Source organism: Myiozetetes cayanensis, unplaced genomic scaffold (genome assembly GCF_022539395.1).
Source record: "Myiozetetes cayanensis isolate MyiCay16 unplaced genomic scaffold, myiCay2020 scf3, whole genome shotgun sequence".
Lineage (NCBI taxonomy): Eukaryota > Metazoa > Chordata > Aves > Passeriformes > Tyrannidae > Myiozetetes > Myiozetetes cayanensis.
Genome location: NW_026087521.1, coordinates 39,057,240 through 39,074,062, shown reverse-complemented (window position 1 = coordinate 39,074,062; position 16,823 = coordinate 39,057,240). Strand labels below are relative to the sequence as shown.

The following is a 16,823-nucleotide window of genomic DNA, read 5'->3' as shown; positions in this document are numbered from 1 at the left end:
TTTTAAAAACAGACTCGTAAATTAAAAAGTAAACCTACAACTTTTCAAGTGTCACTTGCAGAAGACTACAGAATAACAGTATTTAATTCCTTTGTATGGAAAAAAAAGGTTATTTTTTTTGATTCTCATAGTCACTAGCTAAAACATCATATTGAGACAAAATTCAAAGTTTCAGATATCCATGTGTGAACTGTTCTATCTACATCAACCCTATACAGAAATAAGGCTTAAAGAAATCAAGTATTTACTAAATGCCAGCAACTGACAGAGTGGTGAACTACAGGGAGTTAATTAGGCAAATGCCTTTTGCTAGGTTACCTCAGATATGCATCTTTAATTAAAAAGCTAAAAAATTTACCTGTGTAGAGCTCTAATGGAATAAATGGGTGGCATTTTAGTAATATTTCAGAGAAATCACACAGTGCTTTGAATTGGATAGGCTCAGTCTCTGGGGAAGGGCCATCTAAGGGGCTTTCTTTAAGTAAGACTCAGCTGCTTGTTTAAAGAGTAGCATTATTGGAACCTGGGGGTGAACTGATTGCTTGTCGTGATAGCAAGTGTTCTCTATAAGCAGGAGAGAAAACACTGCATTTCCACATCCAGGCATAAAGACAGATTGCCTAAGTGGGTAAGAGTGCACAGCTACACACAAATAGACTACGCCATGCTATCTGCCATTCTGCTCTGTATATGACAGCTTTGGCAACTGCCCATCTTACAGTGGTGACTGACAAATGGAAAGACAACTTTCTCGAGTACAGGGTCTCCTGTTTCTGTAGCTACTTTCAAGACGTCAAGTTTCAAGGCTCATAAGGTTGGTTAGACAATGCTTACTGTAACTTACTTACCAACAAATACTACCCAGCCAGCTGCACATCCAAATGCAATAAACAAACATTAAATGTAAAGACATAAATGGAAATATGTATAACACCAAGTAATAGCAAAAAGAAAAAAAGGACCAGAACAACCACAGAGGAAAAAAACCAACATATCAAAATAGAAGAGTATAAGATCCTTTAGAGCTGACTCATCTTTAGTAGCAAGGTTTACCTAGCTAGAAGTCACATCCTACCTAGCACCAACAACTAACTACAGCAGAATATTCTCCACTGAAGGAGAGAAAAAACTTAGTTTGGAAAATTAAATGAGGGGTTTGTAAAAATAGAATTTTATTGATTCCTCATAAAACTTATCCTTACCAGACTGATATAAACCACAGACGCCTAACTGCAAAAACACCCAGGACAGCATTCAGTGTCATTTCAGAATACGGTAATTGTTACCTACAGATCCGACATCATCTGCCACTGACAAATATTTCCACTCTTTTTAACCAGACACAATCTAGAAGAAAAATGGAAATTTTCTGAATGGTTACTTATATTTTGGGTGAAAATGACAGAAGTTCCACAGAAAATATACTGAAGGTCAAGGCAACAACAAGAAAACCAACTAGTGGCAATTTTTCATCAGGGTATCTAGAGGAGCTTACTAGTATGTTGAGAAAATCTATACCTTCTCTCTTCTAGCTCTAAGTTGTCCTTTCTCTTGTTTACCAATATATCTAAAGTACCAGTAAAAAAAAATCTTTCTCATGACATCTTTTTCACATCTTTCAAATGTAAATAAATAAATATTCAACCTTCAGAACGTAATTCTTGGGCCTCTTTTTTTCTTACATACACTATTACCTGTTAACTTACCAAAGAACATCACCCTGCTCACTCTTATTTCTTTAGTTTCAATCTGTTGCCCTTTCTGAGATAAATTGATGGTACAAGTCAAAACAAATTCTAGGCAACCAAATAATTTTCACACAATCAGAGAAGTAAGAGAAGTATGAATAAATACATAACACATGTATTAAGTATCTTAAATGAATGCCTATGTGGAATCCTTTAAAATCTAAATAATGTGATTTTTCATCCTTCCTGTTCTGTATTATCACTACAAGTACATAATTTATTTTTTTCTGTTCAGTACAGCCTAGCATTTTTCTAACTAAATTTATACATGTGGCATGAGACATATTCTGATCCCTCAAAAATAAATGAGCAAATCCTTTTTACTGGCACCACACCAAGTTCAAACATGATAACTGAACTAAAAAGTTGTCACCATGACAGCTGATGAGTGCTTCTATTTAGAAACATTCTGACATCTCCTGTTCTCTAATTTTGGTCTTTTTTTCTTGGATTAGTCATGTGTTTGATTGTTTGTGACATCTAAAATTGTGACTGAAAGCCAGCATTCATCTGCTTCTCCTGCTTATTCCCATGAGAAGTACTAACTATACTTCAATTACTTTAAGGAAGCTTACATATAAATATTATCTTCTTAAAAATGTTTCTAAATCCCCAGATTGAGATAAATTTATTAAGGGGGGTCGCACCATAATATAAAATAAACTGACACATCTCTGGTCATTCTAAATTGATGAGTTCCACGTAATTCCAAGAATTGTCCAAAATTACCCTGTCATAACTTCCTGCTAAAGAAGATGTGACAGCACTTACATTGTACTTCTAAACTAAAAAATCTGATGAAGCAACGTTCTGGTAACCAGAATATACATCCAGGAATAGGCAAGGCTAAACAGTCATATACTGGTTTATGATGACTCACCTCCTCAAAGCCACACATTAAGTGTGGCAACACAGTGGGGTCGAGTGTTATGGAAATGCCTTTACTCATATCTCAATCATCAACTATTTAGAGAATTCTTAGAGAAGTCTTCAATGCATCTTCATATATGTGGTGTTTTTAAGTAGCAGTGATTCATAGCTGTCATACAGTTCTAGTGTTAGCTGCTTTCCTTCTACCATGCAATTCATGATAATCTATACCTCATAACCTGTCTCCTTCTCTTTCACTGACCAAAACATTAACTCACAAAACCAGTTCATCAGTCAATAAATAGACTGTTCAACATTTTACTGAACCCTGTACACAGTTTTTAAAGGCTCCTATTGATACTATACTAAAGTGGTTTTTTTCATATTGTATCTGTAGCACAAGCTGACTGATACTTGCATTTTGGTGATGTTCCTGGGAAGCTAATGTTAAAGAGATGCTGTAAATCCAATATAATATATTGTAATAAACAAAAGGACAATTAGGATTAATAAAACAGATTTATTTATTCTGTAGAAACAAGCTGATCATTCAAATAACCCCTCCAGGTTTCAAAATCTTCTCACAACATTTCCTTTTTTATATGCTAAATATTAGAGATTCCTTACCACAAGCCTAATACTGTGTTTTTTGAATAATACACTTTTTTCTTCCATTTAGGACTCATAAAATTCCATTTCACTGCATAAATTAATAATTTTCCTGAGTTTCTGGTTTGATTTCTTTCAATTCAGCTTTGGAATTTCAGTTGAGAGAATGCAATTTGACAAGTGAGGACATAACGTTTCAGCTTCAGTGGAAGCAAGAGAGCAGCACACATGCATCCAAGAGGAAAAGAAACACAAACATGGGTTTTTTGGCACTCTTAATAAAATATCTAATCAGCAGAAAACAGAAGCTCTTCAAACAGATCAGACATAGTGTGCTATACGCAGATAATTTGAAGAAAGCACTATATGCTAAAGCTAGGGGTTTAACAACCAAAAAAAGGCACAGAGATAATGTATTCATATATCACTTATAAGCTAATTTACTGTGTCCAATCTGAAGGAATGTAACTTTATAATCCCATACCCACAGTAGATAGAAAAGGAAATAAAAATAGAAGCAAAGCTACAATGACAGCTTGCTGACTGGAATAAAGAGATACCCAAAGAGCTCTGACCTTATGTTAAAGAAACAAACACTTACACAGGGAAAAGCTACAAACCTCAGGTTCACTCACTGTTCTATCATACAACAGTAAGATATCTGAGGAACGTACATATAAAAACGAGTACTTTATGTCTAATACAATGCTGATTCCATAAATGGGTACCATCCCAGCTTGAGCCCCTCTTTGCAAAGTCAGTCACAATCCAGTTACAGCACTCCAGGAGATCTAAGATGTATTTTATCTCTAGTGTTATCTTTTTGAAAGCCCTGTTATGAAGAAGATCAAGAACTACGGGAACTATATGAAAACAAATTAGGTGACACTGGGTAATGAGGGGTCTTTTTCAGAAGAGTATGATAAAGGTAGCTCCAGAAGGGAAACTAAGATTTAAGAAGCACATCCAGAGGAGGGCCACAGAGATGAGCGGAGGGCTGGAGCACCTCTCCTGTGAGGACAGGCTGATAGAATTGGGACTGGTCATACTGGAGAAGAGAAGCCTCTGGGGACACTTTATAGCACCTTCCAGTACCTAAAGGGAGCCTACAAGAATTCTGGAGAGGGACTTTTTACAAGGGTATGTTGTGATAGGATGAGGGGGAATGGTCTTAAATTGAAAGAGTGGAGGTTTAGATTATATATCAGGAAGAATTTCTTCAATGTGAGGGTGGTGAGACACTCGAACAGGTTGCCCAGAGAAGTTGTGGACTCCCTGTCTAGAGTTCATCCTTAAAGAGATCAAGATCAGGTTGGATAAGGCTTTGGAGCAATCTGATCTAGTGGAAGGTGTCCCTGTCCATGATGGGGAGATTCAAACTAGATGGTTTCAAGGTCCCTTCCAACCCAAACAATTCTATGATAATATGACTTAGGTAGAGCTGCCAATTAGACAACAGTAAAGAGAGAAACATGGGTATATGAATAAAAAATGAAAGAGAAAGGAGAGTCAGAAACAGAAACAATATGGGGCTATATGTCATGGCAATATGCAGCAGAGTAGTATAATCATTCTTGAGCTTTCCTCTTCCCTAGCCCCATCTCATTATTCAGGCTTGTAAAGGCTGATATTTTTTCCCAGGAGAATGAATAGGGGAGGCAAGGGAAATTTATATTGGTAAAAAAGGCATCAAGAAACTCTGTTTGATGTTTGTAGGATTTATTCATAGTGCTATACAGATATTTTCAAGATGAGGAAAGACCGAGTAAGCCTTTTTTTTTTTTTTTTTTAAAGCTGGTTCCTTAATAACAGATCTAGTTTCAGTTTAATTTTACATTTATCAAAAATAATTAGGTACTGATGAACACATTTCTCAAACACACTGGCACCATCTAAGAAGTATGAACTGCTGGAGGAATCAATATTTAGAACAATCTCAGAGCCTGAAAAATAACAATGAGTAACAGCAATACATAGTTCTGTAGTTCTTCAAGGTCTTTGCAATACTGAGATATTATGAGCTTATTCTCTTCATGCCAGTAACAATACTATCAATTTCACCACAGGAGCGAATTTCAACCCCCCTACAAAGTTACTATGTTCCACTATATCAATTTTTAAAGGGAAATCTACTCAAGAGGGTTTAAGCAAGTCGCTTATGTCAACTAACAAATCTTTAGAAAATTTCAGTATCAAAGCTACTGATTCTATTCTCCTATTATAAAGTTTAGATGTAATTCCCATTTTAAAACCTACCTAAATGCATTTTTGCTCAATAGACCATAACTCTCCAAAAGGAATCACTGTTCCTTTTGGAGAGGAATTGTTTATCCTACAGGATAAAAAATTAACAGTTCAATAGCTAGTAGTTTATTAATCAATTGTTTAATGTAGTTAAGAGTTTTTAAAGTTATTCCCCCTGAAGTAAAATTAGACCTTTATATAAACCCTGTAAGTGTTAATAATTTCATTTAGACTAAAGATTCAAACACTGAAGACATGCTTCTAAGAGCAAAATCCGATCAAAAATGGTTAAGATTGCACATTTGAAATGACATCTTATTTCTTTTTTCTCATCCTTCTTCCTAAAACCAATGTTCTCACTTGGTATCACAACTTATAAGGATGAGTGAAATAGGCTTATAGTATAAGAGCAGCCTGGGCACTATTTCTGTTAGAAATGAAAAGGTATTGGCAGACCTATTACGTGAAAGATCAAAGTGTACTGCTGTACAGAACTAGCAGAGACCTCCAGGCTAAAATGCATTTTACACAGTATAACCAGACTTTGCAATAAATGTTTGGGAGTTATCCTTCGAAGCCCCAGCTCCTGGATCCATGTGACTGAAAATCTCACCTTTCAACAAAAAATACACTTCTAAACCTTGAGATTTTGGAGGCACTGAAGCTGGTATGAAAATTGCGCAGTAATGAGAAAAACTCCCAAATACATGGTTCATGGAACAAATAGAATCTTAGTATCTTTCATGGTTTAACTAAAGCTTTTTAACTGGCAAGACTGGAAACCTGGTCTAATGTTATGTGCTTTATGAACCCTGTGTTCAAAAGCTTATGCCTTTGGCTCAAAGCATTGTTGTTCTGTTAATTAGCATAGGTACAAGAGTCACAAGTATGAGATATGTCAATTAATATTGCTCTAAGAGCACTTGTTCAGAGGCTCCTCTCACAGCAAAATCACATCTTTGCCTCTTTAGCTTGCAGTCTGAATGGAAGGTAAAGCAGCAGCACATTGCAGATACTTGATATATTCCAGACCACTCCTAATCACTCCTACTTTCTAGCTGTTCCAGTGTATATACTCCCTGCCCAAAAATGCAAGAAATCATGCTTTTCCAACTATACTTAATTCTGAATTTTGTATTTTCAAAATTGTTTACTGCAAAAAAATTCTACAGTGTCTGTTTTCATGTACTTCGGATATTAATATAAACACAGAAGACTGACATCAGAAAACATATTTTTATGAGCTACCTTTGACAATGGCTTCACAAAATATTTTTACACACGGGAAAATAACTAAATTTCCTGTTATCTTTGCATTTTCAGAGGTAAATGTCAATATAGTCGTAACTTACAATCGTCAACAGGTCTAAGTCGCATCTTTTCTCATTCATTCACCTAAGGAAAGCTGTCAAAATGTGACGTTTATGATGGCTATATGCCTTCAAAATAAGATTTACAGTATGAAACTTTGAAAGAAGGAGACAAAAAATCATCGTTGAAGAGCAAAGTCATACTTGGAGAGGATCCAAAATTGCCAAATAACGTCCCTTAGAGATCACCAACTCCATACTGAGGAGTCATCTAAACCTTTATGTACATAATCACTTGTATCATATTAGTTATTTTTTGAGTTAACCTTCATGTACCATAAATGCAAAACAGCGGAGCTGACAAGAAATTCTATCCTCCTAGTTCCTAGTCAATGCATAGGTCACTACAAGAACAGTGACAGAACAGGCTGTCTCCAATTCTGTAAGTAAATGTACGCTGGAAGTGACCTACCAGGAGTTACTAAGATACATATCCGAAGCAAACTTGGTAGTCTTTAAAAGCAGATTGTTCAGAAAGATTAAGAATTAAAAAGAAAAGGTAAATACTGATTAAAGTTCACTCTCACAAGAACAACAACAACAACAAAAATCAAAACAAAACAAAAGAACACCAATTTACCCCTCAAAAGCCTACAACACTGCAGATGTCTACTAATTTTGTTTGACTGCATTTAGACACAGTACAACAGCAGTTATCAACGTCAGCAAAGCTGTATTATGATAATACTGTAATTCTTCTGAGAGATTTTAATCACAAATATTAAAGACAGTAACTAAAAGTAAAAAAACCCAAACAAATCAAATTATCAACATACCCATTCAAAAATATGCAGAGCCATAAGAAAAACTGCAGTAGCAAAGAAAATCTGACATTAAAAGTTCCTTGATATGTGGATCGTAGAAGTAGTTCATTCTTGAGAGTTGCCCCAGTAATGGCATAAAACTGCTGCAATGTGTACACACAGTAAGGCTTACTGCCAAAAAAGCCAACCCTTTTTTAAACGGAAGCATTGTTACTCTGAAAGAGTCTGATTTAAAATCAGCCAAGTTGATATTCAATGTTATTTTTCAAAATACCAAATGACAGTACAGGAACACACTATATGGCACAAGAGAATAAGCACGTTAACCATAATAACTGAAGCTGGATTACGAAATTCCAGCAAGCAAATAACACTAATAAATATTTTGCTTTTAAAACCTAATGTGCAAAGATGGATAACAGCTACTGCCACAGCAGCCCATGCATTTGGCTCCTACACTTAAGAAAGACGCTAATTTCTTTCACTGTTTTTTGGTGGTCAAAGAAGCGGTTGGAAAATACACTTGTATTTAAGAATAAATTTATATAATAACACTGAAAAATGAAGAAGATAACACAGTTCAAAATTTCCAAGTAATAGACAAAAGATTAGCCAATAATTTATGGAAAACCATTAAATGGCTCAAATGGTTAAATTCCTGAGAAAAAAATGATTACATGACCTCTGGGGTACCTGGAAAACACCTCATTTGAAAATGTGTCTAGAAAAGCATGTGTTTACCAATTGAAGAAAAAGTTTAGAAGCTGCAGCAGATAAATTAAATAGAAGAGCGTAATCAATCACAGTGTTAAAATGATAGATGACAACTAAACTAAAGCCCCAGGGAACTACAACCACTGAGCTACTTTGCAAAATCAGGTTGTATAACTAGCATACTTCAAAGAAGTACAGAATCTAAATCCATGTCAGAGATCTCACATTAAAAACCACAAATCTGTGTCTGTAACACAGGAATGATTAAAGAAAAAAAAAAAAAAAAAGAAGTTTTAAGGCAAAGAACTTTGTAAGCATATGAGCCACAACAGTCTTAAAATGATAACCAAAACAGAGCCAATGTAATCAACCTTGACTTTCAAGAAGGGCAAGAGGGAGGACCCCAGATACTACAGGCCTGTCAGTCTCACTTCAGTGCCTGGTAAAATTACAGACATGATTATTCTGGGAAGTATTGAAAAACACCTGAAAGACAATTCTGTCATCCATCACAGACAGCATGCTTCAAACTGATCTACTTCTATGACAAAGTAACCCATCTAAGTGATCAAGGGAAGCCAGCTGATGTCATCTTTTGGATTTCAGTATAGCTTTCAATACTGTCCCTCACAGGATCCTTCCAGACAAAATGTCCAGCACACAGCTGGATAAACACATCATGTGGTGGATGAGCAAATAGCTCATGGGTCGAGCACAGAGGGTATAATAGTGAATGGGGTGACATCAGACTGGTGACTTGTCACTAGTGGGGTTCAACAGGGCTCCCTGTGCTCATCAACATCTTCATAAATGACTTGTATACAGGAATGGAAGGGATACTGAGCAAGTTTGCAGATGACACAAAACAGGGAGGAGCTGTTGACTCCCTTGAAGGAAGGGAGGCTCTGCAGAGAGACCTCAATAAATTAAGAGGACTGGGCAATCACCAACCACGTGAAGTTCAACAAGGGGAAGTGCCAGATTCCGCACCTGTGATGGAACAACCCTAGTTATGTGTATAGACTATGGAATCAGATGCTGAAAAGCAGTGCCATGGAAAGAGACCTGGGGGTCATGGTAAATGGCAAGTTGAATATGAGTCAGCAGTGCCCTGGCAGCCAGGAGGGCCAACTGTGTCCTGGGGGGCATCAGGCAAAGCATCTCCAGGTAGTCGAGGGAGGGGACTGTCCCGCTCTGTTCTGCACTGGGGTAGCCTCACCCTGAATATTGTGTGCAGTTTTGGGAGCCACAATATAAGAAAGATATTAAGCTTTTAGAGAGGGTCCAAAGGAGGGAACAGAGATGGTGAAGGGCCTTGAGGGGAAGCTGTATGAGGAGCACCTGAGGTCACTTGGTCTTTTCAGCCTGGAGAAGAGGAGATGGAGGGGAATCTTCACTGCAGTTACAACTTCCTTGTGAGGGGAAGAGGGGTCAGGCACTGATCTCTTCTTTTTGGTGACCAGAGACAGGACCCAAGGGAATGGTCTGAAGTTATGTCAGGAGAGGATTAGGCTGGATATCAGAAAAAGGTTCTTCACCCCAAGGGTGGTTGGGCATTGGAACAGGCTCCCTAGGGAAGTGGTCACAGCACCAAGCCTGACAGAGTTCAAGAAGCATTTGGACAGGCAGATGGTGTGACTCCTGGGGATGGTCCTGTACAGGGCTAAGGATTGGATTTAATGATCCTTGTGGGTTGCTTTCATCTCAGCATATTCTGTGAACCTTTACATTATGAACAAGGTACTATATCATTTACTAGAAGTTCATACTTCTACTCCGGATGAAAAAAAATATAATTGAAACTAATTTTGGGGAAGACCTTATTAAGGACTTAAGGTAGTAGGAACACTCAAATGAACAATTTTATCCAAGACTGCAGTATATTGACATGAATTTTAATTTGCAATAACAAAACCTGGGAGGGAATGGCAAAAACAAGGAATGAGGGCACTTCCATGCTGCATCTAGATTACTATATCACATGAAAGGCTGAAATCAGAATGTTTATCAAATTAAATTTAGTTATTCTCCACAAAATGAGAATCAAACTGCCCATACAATAACTTTCAGTAGGCCAAATCTCTCATCTGCTCACAGCAGAGTGTGGTTTTTGGCCATGTTTCTCCTGTATTAGGACTTTGCTTGTGCAGTCTCCTAATTTACGTCACATTACCTGAACTTGCCTTTATCAAACAAGAATAATTAAAAACCTGTCAATAACCAGTCACCAAAGATACCAATTATTTGACAAATTTTGTGGCAGATGAAATGTGGTTGCTGCTGACTATCTGAGGACAATAGACACCTTTTTTGGAACACGTTGCAAGATTTTTTCCCTGCTCCACAAAGGATAACTGCAATCTTTTGCAATATCAAAGACAAAGGACAAAGGCCCTTGTATTTAAAACAAAGTTGAGAACAAATAAAACCCAAAAGTCACAGTATAAATTATTACTTTTATCTTTTTTTAAAATAAGAACAATATTTTATTTGTTCCCTATATGTGGAATCCATTTTTTTTTTCCTCGTGGCACTGGATATTTTAAATTTTAGATTTTAATTCAGTTTGAGGGGGGAAAAGGTATTTTAAAACAAATCCACAATGCCAATTTATCAATTCCAGTGTCAGAAGAGTGACTGGTTGCTTAGTGTATGAATAACATAAGTTCTCAAGAGTGTGGTAAGAAGACCCAAAGGTAGCATACATGAATTTCCATTCAAGGCTGAATGTATAGCCTGATCAAGCTGGTAACATTGCTCCTCACTGATGATGGATGAGGGGTAAGTGTAATTTTATTTCTGTTTAATTATTCTAATTTCCCATGTATATTCCAAAGAGAGTGTTAAATAAATTACACATTACAAATGTTAAATAACCACTGTAGAGTTTCATTTTTTAATTATATATTCATTGTTAGATTATTTGTAATTTATAATTATAATACCATGACTGATAAAATTAACTGATGGATTCAATGAAAAGGTTCTGTCAGCGGGAGAGAGAGAATATGTATGTGAACGAGCACCAGTAACATTTGATTAATTTTTTCTCACTATACACAAATAAATCCACGCTATTCTGAAACAGCTGCCTTTGAGTTCTGGTCACTTGACACAGGAATACAAGAAGGGGGAAGATTTTCAAGTGTCTGTAGTAGTGAAATTTACTTTCTACAAGCAGGTCTATACATATATCAGTTGAATTACAAACTTTGCTTGGAGCTGCTAATATTTATGCATGTAACACGCTGCCAAAACTTAAGATCCAGGGGAAGTAAAGCATAATTGATTAGGCTGAAGGTATCTCGTGTGTTAAATAACAATACCCAAAGTTCTACCATATCTTTCCACATGTCAAATAAAAATTGCAAGAGTTGCTCCATATTACACTATGTTGCAACTCTTTGTGAATTTCTCAGATATAGGTATATGGCATTATTTTGTGCATTATGACCTGATAATACCAATAATACTCTCAGTCTGCAGGGAATCTATTTGGTCCTACAAATAGCAAACTCAAAATCTGCCCAAGATCAGAACCATTCTGCAATGCAGCTCTGCCAACAGGAAGAGGAGATAACCCTGTGTGGGAGATGTGAGTAGAAAATATGAAATTCGAGAAGATGGACTGTGTGGCAAAAAATTGGAAAGATAAAGGGTGATAAGAGGTGTGACAGCATGTAGGGAACATAAACAACAGGAATCACAGGGGAAAGAAGAGAAAATGAAAGGAAAGTATGACTGATAGAAGAAGTAATGGAAAATTAAAAGGGAGAGATAAGCAGGAGTTTTGAGAGTTTTTTTAAAACTGGTTTTTTTCCTAATGATTCTCTGGAACATATGTATCATTTGCCATATACCCAGAAGATGCCTACTACTAGCACAGTTTAGTACACTGTACAAATAACCATACAGATTTTCAAATAAGTATTACGTTGTCCTTGGCTTCAGTGAAATGTAACACATTTCCTTTCATGTTAAAACCCATCATCAAACTTGGTTGCCCAGAGAGCTAATGGGTATTTTTTTGCTATTGAGGTTTACACACATTCTTTTTCAAGAAAGAGTGTTATTTTTCTTATTTACCAAAAAATAGTCAAGATTTATTTCGATCTAAAACTACTCTGTTCCATATGCCAGTATGGCTAAATAAATAGAGGTTTTGTATATGACAATAAAATTCCTTTAACTGTATTGCACGATATGCTGTCAAATGTATATTCTATAAGTACAATAGTGCTAAAGAACATATATTCTCTGCATGTTATTTACCATCCACAATCTTCTACCACAAAGAAGTCAGGTTCTGTTGGCACCTAGCATAGAGGAACTGTTTTGTTAGAACCATTAATAGAAATGCCTGAACGCCTTAATACATATCCAGCAGATGGATATCTGCTTTGGTTCTCAAAAGATACTGCCACCTTTTAATAGCCACCCATATACACACCCATATAACCAGCTACATATCCCAGGACATATTACTTTGGATTGGCAATGAAAGCAGTGTCTCCTCTCTACTTTGTCACGACTAGTACTTCACCAGCAGCCTAAGATTTTTTTTCTAAGGACAATGCTAATAATATTATTCACAACACAAATATGGCTCATTTTCTTGTCTCAGCAGGTAGTCTTAATTTCTTGATGTTTTAAAAAGCTGTAGTTGTCAAATGCCAGTGCATTGAGATTGGCTGTAGTGTAAAAAGAGCAGCACAGCTATGACCAGGACAGTTCAGAACAATTAGTCAATGATTATGTGGATAACACAAACCCACAAAATTCTCTTGCACCTGCACCAATCCAACATGATCTGACTACAGGGATAAATCTATTTTTCTGCAAAATTTCAAGTGTGAGCAAATATTAGTGTAATGCTGTTTTTAGCTTCGTACTATCTATCACAATTTTTATTAAAATTCTCTTTTACTGAGAAGAAAAAGGCAATATTGTCAGTATGGGCAGTGATGACATATCCTGTGGATTATCTGGGCCCCTTACCTAAAAAGATTACAGGAGTAATAAAACTCTACTCCTGTGAAATGAAACCACATTGGATAAAATGCAGAAATGTTCACTGCACTAATTTCTTACACTTGTTAAAAGAACTGCAAATAAGAAACAATGAAAAATTTTAAAAAAGGAAGTGCAAGTAGTGTTTAGCTTCAGAGTATGTAATTTGGTCACTTACTGTTCACAATAGAGAATGTGTGCTTAACTCTCTTCTCTTTGTTTACTCAGGGTTCCACGCTTCTGTAAGAAAAACAAATACATGCATTTATCATCTATATAAAATTAATTACCTACTTTCATTTGTGCCATAGAAGTTTGCCACTTTCATATTTACATTTGGCTTACTCCAAGATTTAAATTTCATTTTTTGTGAAAGTATCCAGCAGAGAAAATTCACATTGCTTCTTTTCCTTAAAAGACTTCGGTACTACAACAACAGCACAGAAGGGAAACCCACAGGTTCAGGTAACAAATCTCTCTTGAAACCTCAGACCAAATTCAGCTGCAGGTGCTGAATTTCATCTGGGCAGCCACAGCTCTCTCCAATTCCAGGAAGATGACAGGCTTTCACACCTCTGAGGCTGGTAACCCTCTGGTCAAAATTAAATTCTCATACTGTATTATATCTTGGCTGGATTACCTCATTAGACTTAGGAGTTAAAGAAGAAAGAACATGTACGTCCAATGACAGCCACAGCCTCCCCCACTGCTTTTGGAGAAGAGTGGGACATGATGCAGAGGGGTGTTTGATGCCTCACTCCCACTGCTGCATGCAGACAATTAGCAAAATAAGCACTGAACACAGAACACCAGCTGCTTCAGGTTTTCTTGGGCAGTTTACCAGCATCACAACTGAGGTAGTTTTAATGCAGGATTTGAAGGAACACAGCACACTGTCTTTGCAGATTCTTACTATTAACAATTTTCATGAATAAAGGTTGCATGAGAGAAGGGAGAAAATTGGGACTGATGGGCAATAAAGGTTTCAATGAGGGCATCACTGATGTCAAAGAGCAAGCAGGATCAAGCTGTGAAGGCATTAAGTGTGATGATGACCAATTCTGGTGTAGTTGAACAAGGAAGCCAAATACAGTTACCAAGATAGACAAACACATCTTTAATTTCACATCAACTTTGTCAGAGGAAAATGAAATCGCTGTTATCTAAAACTGTCAAACTATAGCACATCAGCCCTTATTCTAGTCTTTAAAGAAGGTAAATCATGATTCCATCCACCATCTCACTCTAGCCAGGCTACCATCTTTCATGACTTAAATAATAAAGAATTCAGGCCATAACTGATTAAAAAAACCTGATTTTACCTCCTTTTTTTTAGCAAAAAGAAAAAAAAATATTGCTTTCTATGAGTTGGAAGGATACAATATTATGTATTAAGTTTCAAACTTCTTTGAGACCTAGGGAATAGCTCTTCTAACAGCCCATTTTGTTATGTCCTAGACATCAGTGAGGAGATGAGCACTTGAATGACTCAATGTTAGCTGGACAACAATTTGAAATCTTATTCCAAAGGGTTTAGAATAATCTGCATGCTGGTGTAAAACATAGCTAATTTCATTCCCACAGTTTGTAATCTCTCAACAGCCTTAGCAGGCCTAGCTTGATGTTCCATATCAGCTGTATAAAATGTCATGGTACAGGCCATGACAGACCTAATCTGAACTACTGTACTCAAATACCTCTTTGAATGGGTTCAACCAAAACTTTGCCTCTTATTGTGATGTGAAGCCTTCAAAACTGAGGGATTTAGAATTCAGACACACTCAGAAAGAAGGTTCAATAAAAAACTTCTAATCCCCACCTTCTCCTGGGGTTCAGAGTCGGGGTTTTAGGTCAGGTCCCTGTGTACATCTTGCATTTGAGCAGAGAGAGCTGCAAGTGCCTTAGAGAAATTAACACCTAGAGTAACACCTCCTCTGTGGTATACTGTCTTAATCTTCCCCTGTTTCTCTAAGCTGTCTGTGTCAAGCTGTGTCACATTATTACTGAGCCTTTCAGAAGATTTGCTATTTCCTTCTGGTGCAAAGACAGAAGATGGAAATGAAGGACAAACATTTACTTCAGCATTAATTGTAAATACCAATAAAAATACAGGTTATTGCTAGAGAACAAAATTTAAGCAAAACTATGAGTAAGTGTGGTGCTTCATTAGGTACAAAAAGAGACAGCCCACATGCTCCTTTGAAGCTTACAGTCTGAGTTCCAAAGGACATGAAAAATGTAATGCAGATCTGGAATAAATAAACAAAAACTCATCAATAAAAATCAACACTTATCAAGGAGTCTAAATAGTATCACTTCTTGCAAGGATTTGCAGAGCTGAAATATATGGAGAGAAATAAACTGAAAAGACTTGCATTTCTAGAGAAAGATTTAAAAAAATTACCAGAGAAATTCAAGTGCATTTCTATTGCTTACTATTAAACATAAGCTAGTTTTGATTAGATGTTTTGGAAGATTAATTCATTCACCCTTGGTTATGGCATTCCTGTGAGTCTTCAGTGCAGGAGAACCCTGCAGTGACAACTATATTTCCAGAGCTAGAAATAGCATCTGTCATACTGCTAGTGTCTTCCAAGGCTCCATTTTCATTTCATAATATTTGCAAGGGAAGATGTTTCCTAATGAAACCACTGGAAATATCAGCAGAAACACATTTTGACATATGTGAATACACCTTGTAATATCCTTTTAAAGCATAATTTATATTTAACAAATGGTATCTACAGAAGATACTTTAAGGTGTTTAGAGTAAGTACTCATTTACTACTTTTTACTTCACTTAGCATACAGATATGCAAAAGTAAACAAAAAACCCCTATTTTTGTTAATTCTAAGCTCTCTATTCCCAGCTACTTTCATGGTAACCAATTATGGAAATAGTCCAAATAAACCAGGGCAGAACTGGACCTCTAAAATAAAAGCAATTCAGTCAGCAAGACTGAATTTAGACTATAAATGTATATCTGCTCACAAAATGAAACCCTACTCCACTGCAAGGAAAGGATTCTTCACAGTTTTTCTTAGGAAACTCTTGTTTAACTCACAGAGAAAGAGCGTGGATTTACATTTATTACAGGTGACAAAGAACATTTTTAGCCTCACAGAATCATGGCAAAAATAAGTCCCTTTTATTAGATGTTTCACTATTCATTGTGAACTGCGATACAAAAAATAAAAGGGAAGTTGCAAGGTAATTTAAAGATTTTTCAAGATATCTTGGACCTTATGCAGTTTCTTTATTCCATTACTATTTTTAAATCCAGGAAGAATTATGTGAACATTTACAAACTCCATAAAAAACCACTTTTTGTGTATTTAGGATTATGGGCTAAACACTCATTAGTAGAGCATATGGCTGTTATTGGAGTATTCTTCTCTCCTTTCAAACATTGAGAAATAATTTTGCAAACTGAATCTCTATACTCTGGAGTAATAAGGAGCTGCTAATACATCATCATTATGGCTCAGTGACA

General features: G+C 36.3%; 2 protein-coding genes across 5 annotated transcripts in view; one reads left to right on the top strand and one right to left on the bottom strand.

The window, feature by feature from the left end:
- PPP1R12A (protein phosphatase 1 regulatory subunit 12A) overlaps window positions 1-16,823 on the top strand; it is a 1,052,766-nt gene that overhangs the window by 437,186 nt on the left and 598,757 nt on the right. The window lies entirely within an intron of this gene.
- SYT1 (synaptotagmin 1) overlaps window positions 1-16,823 on the bottom strand; it is a 345,628-nt gene that overhangs the window by 210,619 nt on the left and 118,186 nt on the right. For 3 of the 4 annotated variants that reach the window (XM_050324473.1, XM_050324471.1, XM_050324470.1), the window contains one exon: window positions 13,508-13,569. The exons of the other annotated variant lie outside the window; for it this stretch is intronic. The gene's annotated coding sequence lies outside the window, so the exon portion shown is untranslated. The remainder of the gene's footprint in view (window positions 1-13,507; window positions 13,570-16,823) is intronic. 4 annotated transcript variants of the gene reach the window in all.